Source organism: Geotrypetes seraphini, chromosome 3, assembly GCF_902459505.1.
Source record: "Geotrypetes seraphini chromosome 3, aGeoSer1.1, whole genome shotgun sequence".
Classification (NCBI taxonomy): Eukaryota; Metazoa; Chordata; class Amphibia; order Gymnophiona; family Dermophiidae; genus Geotrypetes; species Geotrypetes seraphini.
The window spans coordinates 116,746,572-116,756,056 of NC_047086.1; the positions used below are offsets into that span (position 1 = coordinate 116,746,572).

Sequence of the window (9,485 nt, forward strand, 5' to 3'; positions counted from 1 at the left end):
TAAATCCCATCATCGTTTTCAGGGATCATAGCCAACCAGCCAGTTTTAGAAATTTAAAGATCAGCTGTAAGTAGTTTATTTTAGGATCCTGCTTTATCCCTATCAATTATGGATTTCTTTTGGTAGTCAGGATATGAGGCTTGCAATTAATCTGCTGTGTTTTTTTTGTTGTTGTTGTACAAGTCAGGGTTTGTGAAGAAATTGCTGCTATTTCCAGCACAGGGCTTGTACAGAGTCTTCACTTCAGTGTTTGTTTTAGAAAATTTACCCCTAAGCATGTAAATTTGCATGTGCCAAAGATCAGGTGTACAAGGGACCATTGACAAGTTTTCAGTTCAACCGAGAAGAGAATGAGGTGGAGTCATGAAACTTACTAGTTATTCCACTCTTTTTGGGGGGAGACACTTTTCATTTCAATTTTAATGCCCTGTTTTGTAGAATAAAAATCTATTGATTGATAAAAAAAACAAATATCATGCAGTTCCTCTTAGAGTAGAGATCTCCATCTAGAAAACTCTTTAGAAAAATTCAAATCTAAACTCAAGACTTTTCTTTTTAAAGATGCCTATAATCTCTAATCCCACCTCTTTCAAATAATTCTCATGTAGTTCACTGAAGTATTTTGGAAAAAAACACACATTTCTTTTGAAGCGAGCCCTACCATAATATATCTCCCCTCCTTCCATTCTCCTCCCTTTTATTTTTATTTTCAATCTCGATATATTTACTAACTTCCCTTTTATCTCCTCTCCCTCGTTTTGTGTATGTCAGTCCGTTCATGTTCCCTTTTTATTTTTTAACTCCAGATATGTGATATATTTAATTATTAATTCTTTTATTTTAAATTTCATTTTATTGTAAACCATTTAGATGCCTGTTTGATAAACGGTATATCAAAAATAAAGAAACTTGAAACTACCTTATTTTTCACTCCATAAGATGCACTTTTTTCCCTAAAAAAAGTAGGTAGAAATAAGGGTTCATCTTATGGAGCAAATACCCAACCCCCCCTGCCCCCGTCTCACGCCGTTACTTTATTTTATTTCTGGCACCCTCCCTCACTAGATGCGGCTGCCTCTCTTGCGGAGAGCAGCGCACAAGGCCATCTGCCTGCTCCCTGTGAGAATTGACGGCTGATGCGGCTGCTTCCTCTTCTCTTCTCTAGCGGCAGAGCGGTGCACAAAGCTGCCTGCCTGGTCCCGCGCTGCTTCTGTTCTCATGGGAAGCAGCGCGGGACTATGTAGGCAGCCTTGTGCACCGCTCTGCCACTAGAGAAGAGGAGGCAGCCGCATCAGCCTCAGTTCTCGCGGGAAGCAGGCAGGCGGCCTTGTGTGCCGCTCTCTGCAAGAGAGGCAGCTGCATCCAGCGAGGGAGGGCGCCAGAATTTAAAAAAGGTTTGGGGGGGCTGGGGCCTGGGCAAAAATAGATCCTGGGGGCGGGGCCTGCCTGCCCTGCCGAATTAAAAATAGGGAGGGCGAGGCCGGGGCCTGCCTTCCTGGGGGTAGGCCTGGGGGGGACTGAAGGAGTCTAGTGGACTGAATGAGCATCTCAAAGATATAGGCATAGGGGTTAATTGGTCTTTAGTGTGTGCTATCTCAATTTATGTCAGTTTAAATGATAATAGCAAAGGGAAGGCCCTGGGAATTCCTACTGCATATAAGACTATAGGACTCCAGTTCACCACAAAGTAAATTGTTTTACAAAGCAATGAAACCTTAGCTCCTTAAAAAAAGAGAAAAAAAAATAACAGCGACAAATGACAATAACAGCTGCTGCTTCCTATGTTCTGAGTTCTGGAGTGGAAGCGCAGTAACTTTGATGTGGAGAGCAACTCAACTGACTAACAGTTAATCAATTTATCACTGTTGCCTGCCTGTCCCTACCTGCCTGCCAGCCACTAGGCCTGCCTGACTTGTCCCTGTCTGTCTTGTGCCCTGTCTTGGCCTACCACTAGACCACCAGAGGGGGACAGGGTATAGAGTTTGGCAGGGAGGGAGGACAGGATGCAGAGCTTGGAAAGTAATGTGGGGTTGGGTGCAGAGCCTGGCAGTGAGAATTTGGTTCAGAATGGGGTTTTTTCTTGTATTCCTCTTCTAAATCTAGGGTGCGTCTTATGGTCAGGTGCGTCTTATGGAGCAAAAAATACGGTATATGATACTAATGTTGAGTTCCTTACGTTTAGTGATTTACAAAATAAGTATCATCTTTTTAGACTCGCATTTTTACCAATAGTTGCAATTAAAATTTGCCATTAAGAAATCTATAATTTAACCTAAATATACACGTTGTTGTCTGACACTTGTCACTCTCTAAGCAATTTGTTGCTTTAGATCACACTGCATCATGTTTCTATAAGTTGTTTAAAAGTTTTTTTTACCTAACCAGACATCAGTACTGAAAAAAACATGGGAAAGTGATAGTGGGGTCAATATCACACATGAAGAATGGGAGCCACTTTGGTGTAATTTGTTTCATACCTCTCGCTCTGCTTCTATTAGGCAGTTTATTTTTTCTAATGCACAAAGCACAATGGACCCCGCTTAAATCATACACTATTGAGACAGGTAACTTAAAGCATCTTCTCTACCAATGCCCATTTGTTAAATCTTTTTGTACTTCAGTTTGGGCTACTAACTGCTCTGTATTTCATTTTGATCATATTTTCCCATATCAGACCCTAGTCTTGAAATCATTAAAATTTAACTCTATTTTGTCCGTAGCAAAAGGAAAATTATTTGATATCTTGATATCCCTAGCCATAAAAATTATTTTGAATTTCTGGAAGAACTTGACCCAGCTTTCTCATTCCACTTGGTGGATTTGAGGCATATAGTATAGCTAAAAGGTCTGGCAGATATCAACAATTTTGTGTGCAATGGTTCTCACTAAAAAAATATTTAAATTCTTAGAGCTCTTGCTATAGGAACTCATGCTTTGTTTCATATTGTTTATGTTTTTCTCATGTCTGTATATCTTTTATCTCCAAAATAATGATGTAATTTTTAGCTTTAAATGTACCTGGAACTCCAACCAATAACCCACATTCGAATAGATTCCAAGTGCAATTCACCTTATATCAGCTTTTGTAAAAATATCTTTGGACCTCAGTCCCACCACTCCACCGCTGTATCAGTTTTATATAGCAGGAAGAATTACGTGCATCATTATGTTCACCATTTTAAAGCCACTTATCTTTTTCAGCTAATATGACCCGGGAGAGGCTGCCCCGACATGTTTTGCAACAAGTGCTATTTCAATGGTCCCCCTACAAAAAAGGAAAAAACATTCAAAATGATCTTTAACCAAATGTTCCTCCCTCCAAAACCTTAAAACTAGAATCTTAAAAACTAAATCAAACTTACCACAGCTGCTTCTGTCATCCGACTCCCACAAGTTTAAAGAGCAAGATGGCGGCAGCATTTCTTCTACTCCTTAAATAATGAATTAACTTATCACAGCTGACTTTCCCTGCACCTCATACAGCAGTGGAGTGGTGGGACTGAGGCCCAAATATATTTGGACAAAAGCTGATATAAGGTGAATTACACTTGGAATCTATTTGAATTTGTATGTTTTTTGACATATACATGCTGTTTGTATGTATGATTTATATAATTTTATATAAATAAACACAGACTTTAAAAAGTGTGAAATAACTTGTAAGTTTCATGGCTCCACATCATTCTCTTCTTGGTTGGGCTAAGAACTTTTCAGTGGCCACTTGTATAGATAGTTACTCTACCTAATACCCTACCTAATATGCTACCCTAGGGAAGTCCCTCAACGCCCGATGGGCTTGCACAATATACCAATGACGCCTCATCAGCGCTACAACCAGGTTCACTGCTCTAGAGAAAGGGAGGACACAGGTTAAGATGTCATTCTCCGTCTCTTGTGATGGTACTGGTTCCTGCAAAAGAAGCTCCCGCTGGGCATATTTGGCCCTCAAATATGCCTGTCTTATAGATTTCTCTGGGTAGCCCCGACCTCTAAACCTCTCAGAAAGGGCCCTTGCTTGCTTCTTAAACTCCCCTAAGGTAGAACATATTCGACGGATACGCAAAAATTGGGCAATAGGCAGATTAAACCTCAACCTACATGGGTGAAAGCTGTCAAACTGAAGGATCGTGTTACGCGTAACTGGTTTTCTATAAAGGGAAGTATTAATCCTACCATCCTCCACAATAATAGCTATGTCAAGGAAGTCAATCTTATCCTGATGGCATGTCATTGTGAATTTTATGTTATTGTCCACGGAGTTTATATAGTCAAAGAAATGTTGAAGATGTTCCCTAGTATCTTGCCATATCAAAAAGATATCATCTAAAAATCGGCCCCAATATATTACATGAGAAAACCATGGGGTCCCATAAATGTACTTATCCTCAAATTTGGACATATACAAGGAGGCCACCGAGGGGGCTAACCCCTGGACTTGTTGGAGGGACTTCCCTAGGGTAGCATATTCGAGGGGTACAACATTGGGGCAAAAATGTAATCGCCTAAAATATGGGAAGACAAGGGGTTCACAAGGGGGCCAGCATATGAAGTGTGGCAGGTGCCAATGGTGCCCATCAACTATTGAGGGGAGGAGTTGGAGTGTCCCCGGGGAGGGACCGGGTTCTGACTTCAAGGACTGACACCGATTGCACGACTCAGGATGTTATCTATGCAATCGTTTGTCCCTGTGAGTTAGTATACATTGGAAGGACCAGCAGGGCCATTCGGGTCAGACTAACCGAGCACAAATCTCGTATAATTAATGAAGTCATACAGGCCCCCTTAGTAGCCCACTGGAAAACATACAAACGTACAGTGGAACAGATTTGTTGGCGTGTCATTAATAAGGTAGTGGGGTGGGACGGTGGAAAAGACTCACAGAAGCTCAATGAGAGCGAGCAGAGGCACATTTTCATGCTTGACACTGTGGAACCACGGGGGTTGAATGGTGAAATTGAGTGGACTTCACTCATTGGATAGGGTCGGGCCAATGAGAGGCAGGGGGAGGAAACTTTTCTAGTATGAAGGGAGGGATATTTAAATCCCGAGTTTAGACGCCGCAGCCATCTTTCTCTTTTAAAGATTGTGGAGTCGGATGACACGAGCATTCTCGGTGAGTGAGCAATATGCTGTGAGTTGGGATAAGATTTATTGTATGAGTTAGGGAGGAGGGCGGTTGTGAATATTTTTTAACGGTCCTCTTCTCTTATTGTCCTAGGGAGACCCTTGATACAGCACTGCTATGGTGCAAAACATGTCATGTCGGGTTAGACTCCCAGACGTTGGCTGATGGAATAAAGCTAAGTACAAAAGCCATTTTATTAAAAAACTAAGAACAAAATTATTTATTGGATAAGATAAAAACCACGGAGAACATAAATAACACTAAAGAAAAGGTGGTAAAAAAAGTATAAAAAAATACATACTGGCAGCCAATGATGAGGTGCCATGTAATTCTTCCCGTAGTTTAAGAATCAATACAGCGGTGGAGTGGTGGGGCTGAGGCTTCCTTTAATGTATATAAATACATAATGGGACTTTTCTTATACTCCTAGGTTCATTTGATATGATTGGCATTGTGTGAGTAGGCTTAGGTGAAAGAGATATTGAGAATTATATGCCATTGATTTTTGATTGCATCCATCTTTGGCATTAACGTAACATTCAATTTTTCCATTTTTCTGTTTTCTTCTCAAAATCTACTTTTCCATGTCTTACCTTCCCTTCCTATCTCTCTCTCCTTCCCTCCCCCCCAGTATCCCAACATCTCTCTCCTTCTTTTCCCCCCTTCCCAATCTGGCATTTCTCTCCTCTCCTTCCAATAATCTGGCATCTCTCTCTACTACTACTGCTACTATTATTATTTCTATAGCGCTACCAGACTCCCCTCCTTCCCTTCCATTCCCTAGCCTGGTATCTCTCCCTTCCTTTAGTCATCTACCCCCAACCCCCAGTGTAACATTTATCTCCCCCTTCCTCCTTTCTGCCCCCTGAAGTCCATCTCCCTTCCCTTCCTCCTTTCTGGCCCCCCTCCCAGTCCAACATTTCTTTCTCTCTTCCTCCTGCATGCTTCTTCTCCTCCGTTCCTCCATCCCTCCCCTAACCAACATATCTCTCTCTTTCTCTCTCTCTCCCTCCATGAGTCCAACTTTTTACTTTCTGCCCTCTCCCCCTTCCCCCCGAGTGTGACATTTCTCCTTCCCTCCTTTCTGAACTCCCCATCAATCTTGCCCTCTCCATGAGTCCAATGCTTTCTGCCTCCTGCACACTTTCTCTCTCCTTGCCTCTTACCTCAAGTAGCATCATTCCTTCCCACTCCCCAACCTATGTATGTGCACGACAGAAGAGCGGGACTTGGGTGTGATTGTATGTGATGATCTTAAGGTGGCCAAACAGTTCGAAAAGGTGACAGCAAAAGCTAGAAGGATGCTAGGGTGCATAGGGAGAGAAATAGCTAGTAGGAAAAAGGAAGTATGAAAAAGGATGCCTCTGTATAAGACTTTGGTGAGACCTCATTTAGAATATTGTGTATAATTCTGGAGGCTGCACCTTCAAAAAGATATAAAAAGGATGGAGTCGGTTCAGAGGAAGCCCTTTCTGGAAACGTCAATCGCTCCTCCTAAACTTACTTGCTCCACTTCATCACTGACGCTGAAACCGTGGATTGAAGACAAAGTTTTATTTTATTTTTCTTTCCAGCTTATGATTTATCTTTAATCTTATCTATTGTTTTGCCTTTTGTCTTTGTTTTGTTCTATTTCTATCATTTAAATTTCTCCAGAATTCTACTGTTCAACGGCTCCCCCTTCTGCTTCTATTCCTTTCTCTCCTCTCTTCTACCTTCCAAAGTATTTAGATCAATGCTGTCTTGTTAAAATGTTTATTTTATTTTTATTTTTCCTCTAACTCTACTTTTCACTTCTCTATTACCCTCCAGGTACTTTAGTTAGATTGTGAGCCTTCGGGACAGTAAGGGAATTTTTCAAGTACCTTTCTTATTTCTAATCTTTAATGTATATTTTCTGTAAACCGCTTAGAACCTAACGGATGTAGCGGTATATAAGAAATAAATTACATTACATTACATTACATTACTAAAATGGTATGTGGTCTTCATCATAAGGCGTATGGAGACAGACTTAAAGATGTCAATCTGTATACTTTGGAGGAAAGGTGGGAGAGGGGAGATATGATAAGAGACGTTTAAATACCTATGTAATATAAATGCGCATGAGTCGAGTCTCTTTAATTTGAAAGGAAACTCTGCAATGACAGGGCATAGGATGAAGTTAAGAGGTGATAGGCTCCGGAGTAATCTAAGGAAATACTTTTTTACAGTCTCTCAGAAGAGGTGGTGGAGACAGAGACTGTGTCTGTATTCAAAAGGGCCTGGGATAGGCACGTAGGATCTCTTGGAGAAAGAAAGAGATAATGGTTACTGTGGATGGGCAGACTAGATGGGCCTATTGGCCTTTATCTGCCATCTTATTTCTATGTTCTCTTCCCACGCACCATTTCTCCCTTTTCTCCACCCCATGTCCATTTCTCCCTCTCTCATCACTTTCACTCCTCCTGTAACAATTTTCCTTCCTTCCCTATCCCCAACCCCACTCACAGCTAATATGCTCACTCTTCCCCTCCAGTGTGTAGGATCTTTTCTTTCCTTCCCCTTCTGCCAGGTCCAGCAGCACCTCTTATCCCTTCCCATTCCCTGCCTCCTGTCCAGCAGCATCTCTTCCTCTCCCCATGTCCAGCAGTATCCCTTCTCCCTTCATCCTCCCCCTTCCCCCTATCCAGAAAAACCCCTTCTCCCTTCCCTTTCCTTCCTCCGTGTAGTTGATGCAGCTGGCAGTGGTGACGGTGTGGGGCAGCATTCCTGCATCGGGAGCTTAGATTTATTTCTGCTGGCTATTTTGATTCCCGCAGCTGTTGGCTACCTTCCCCTTGCGGTACTAAGTCAGAGACCTGCGGAGAGAGAGCTATCTGCGACGTCTGCCTGCGCACCTGCTTCACTGGATTTTCAGCTCTAAGTGAAAGCTGTGAACTGCCATCTATCGCGGTTCGTGCAAGAGCATGAAAGAAAAAAGAAACTGTCTTCTGAGTCCTAGTACCTGCCGTTATAGTTGCCGGTGCTGTTTTCTAACATACAGTGAGAGGTATTAAGCTCTTCTTTACCCGTGAATATTCTCCTCTTCTTCTGTTGTGGGTTTTTTTTTTATATTTTAAATCAGTGAAGAGAGGGGAGAGCTTGATCCGGCAGAGGTAGACAGAAGCCCGATGCTGTTAGAAACATGCATCGCGTGAACCTCTGGCCCTACAAGAGGTGCCTCTCATAGAGAGAGGCAAGTCAGCTGGCCAGCGCTTCTCTTCCTACTCAGTGTGCCGCGGCACACTTGGATCTCAGGAGGCACACCAGTGTGCCGCACCACACATTTTGCAGTATACTGATGTAATATGATAATCAACCCATTTCTGAAGTACATCTAAGACAAATTCACTGAAATTCATAGCTCAAAATAATTTTTAGTGTTTAAGGACTCTCTCTTTTAGTTAATCATCTAAAATTCATTTTATACTATTCATTAAAGTGAATTTTTAAATAACCAATAAATAGGATAAAACTGGCTAAACTCAGTATTATTGGAGAAGAATGAAAAATAAAATAACTTTTATACATTTCTAAACTATAATATACAAAAAGGACATTTTTACCTCCATAAAGGTTTTATGTGGTCTTTTCAGGTCCATAATGTGCAAACTTCCAATGATTGGCAGTGGTCTAGGTCCAGGAGGAAAGTTCTGAAGAGATTTTCTATCTGTAGCATATTTACTTAAAATAAAAATCAGAAAAAAAATTAAAAGCAATGCTATAGGGCCCAGCAAAATCATTGCCTTTGATCTTGTAATAACTTTGGGTAAGCTTCAAAACTGTAAACAAAAATGTTGTTAGCTAAAGGTGAGAACTGCTTCAGGAAAGTTGTACTAATGTCTCCGAATTTCTTCAAACATGCTATTTTCATCTTTTAGGATTTTATATCTGTATTGGCTCATCCTTAATTCCTTCCCTGCCAAAAACAGGTGTATAAATTAACAGATACAATTACACAATGGTGTACAAAAGTAAAAGGCTTGTTAAATAACAACCAAACTGTACTTTGTAAGAGGGGATGTAGCCTTTGGAGCTATAGACTTTCCATTTTGGAACTGGGCCCATCCAGTCAGCAGAAGAGCTAAAGGGTCAACTGGATTAGTACTGTGTAGTGCCACCTATTTTAACCCATCTCCCCCCTCACACACCCGCACACATACAAAAAAATAGTGAATCTAGGCTACATCGCTGCTTTGTTAGGCAACAAGCAGAAATTAACTGAGATTAGCGCAGTTAAAGAGTAACTAGCATCCTCTACATAGTTCTTTGATCTTATTTTTATTCAATGACTAAGCATTTAGGATTTAATTTGCCCCTGTCAATTTGATCTTTCACT

At 41.3% G+C, this 9,485-nt stretch overlaps 1 pseudogene; it reads right to left on the bottom strand.

Annotated features, from left to right (window-relative positions):
- LOC117356546 overlaps nt 1–9,035 on the bottom strand; it is a 106,869-nt pseudogene extending 97,834 nt beyond the window's left edge.
- Between the last annotated feature and the right edge of the window lie 450 nt (nt 9,036–9,485).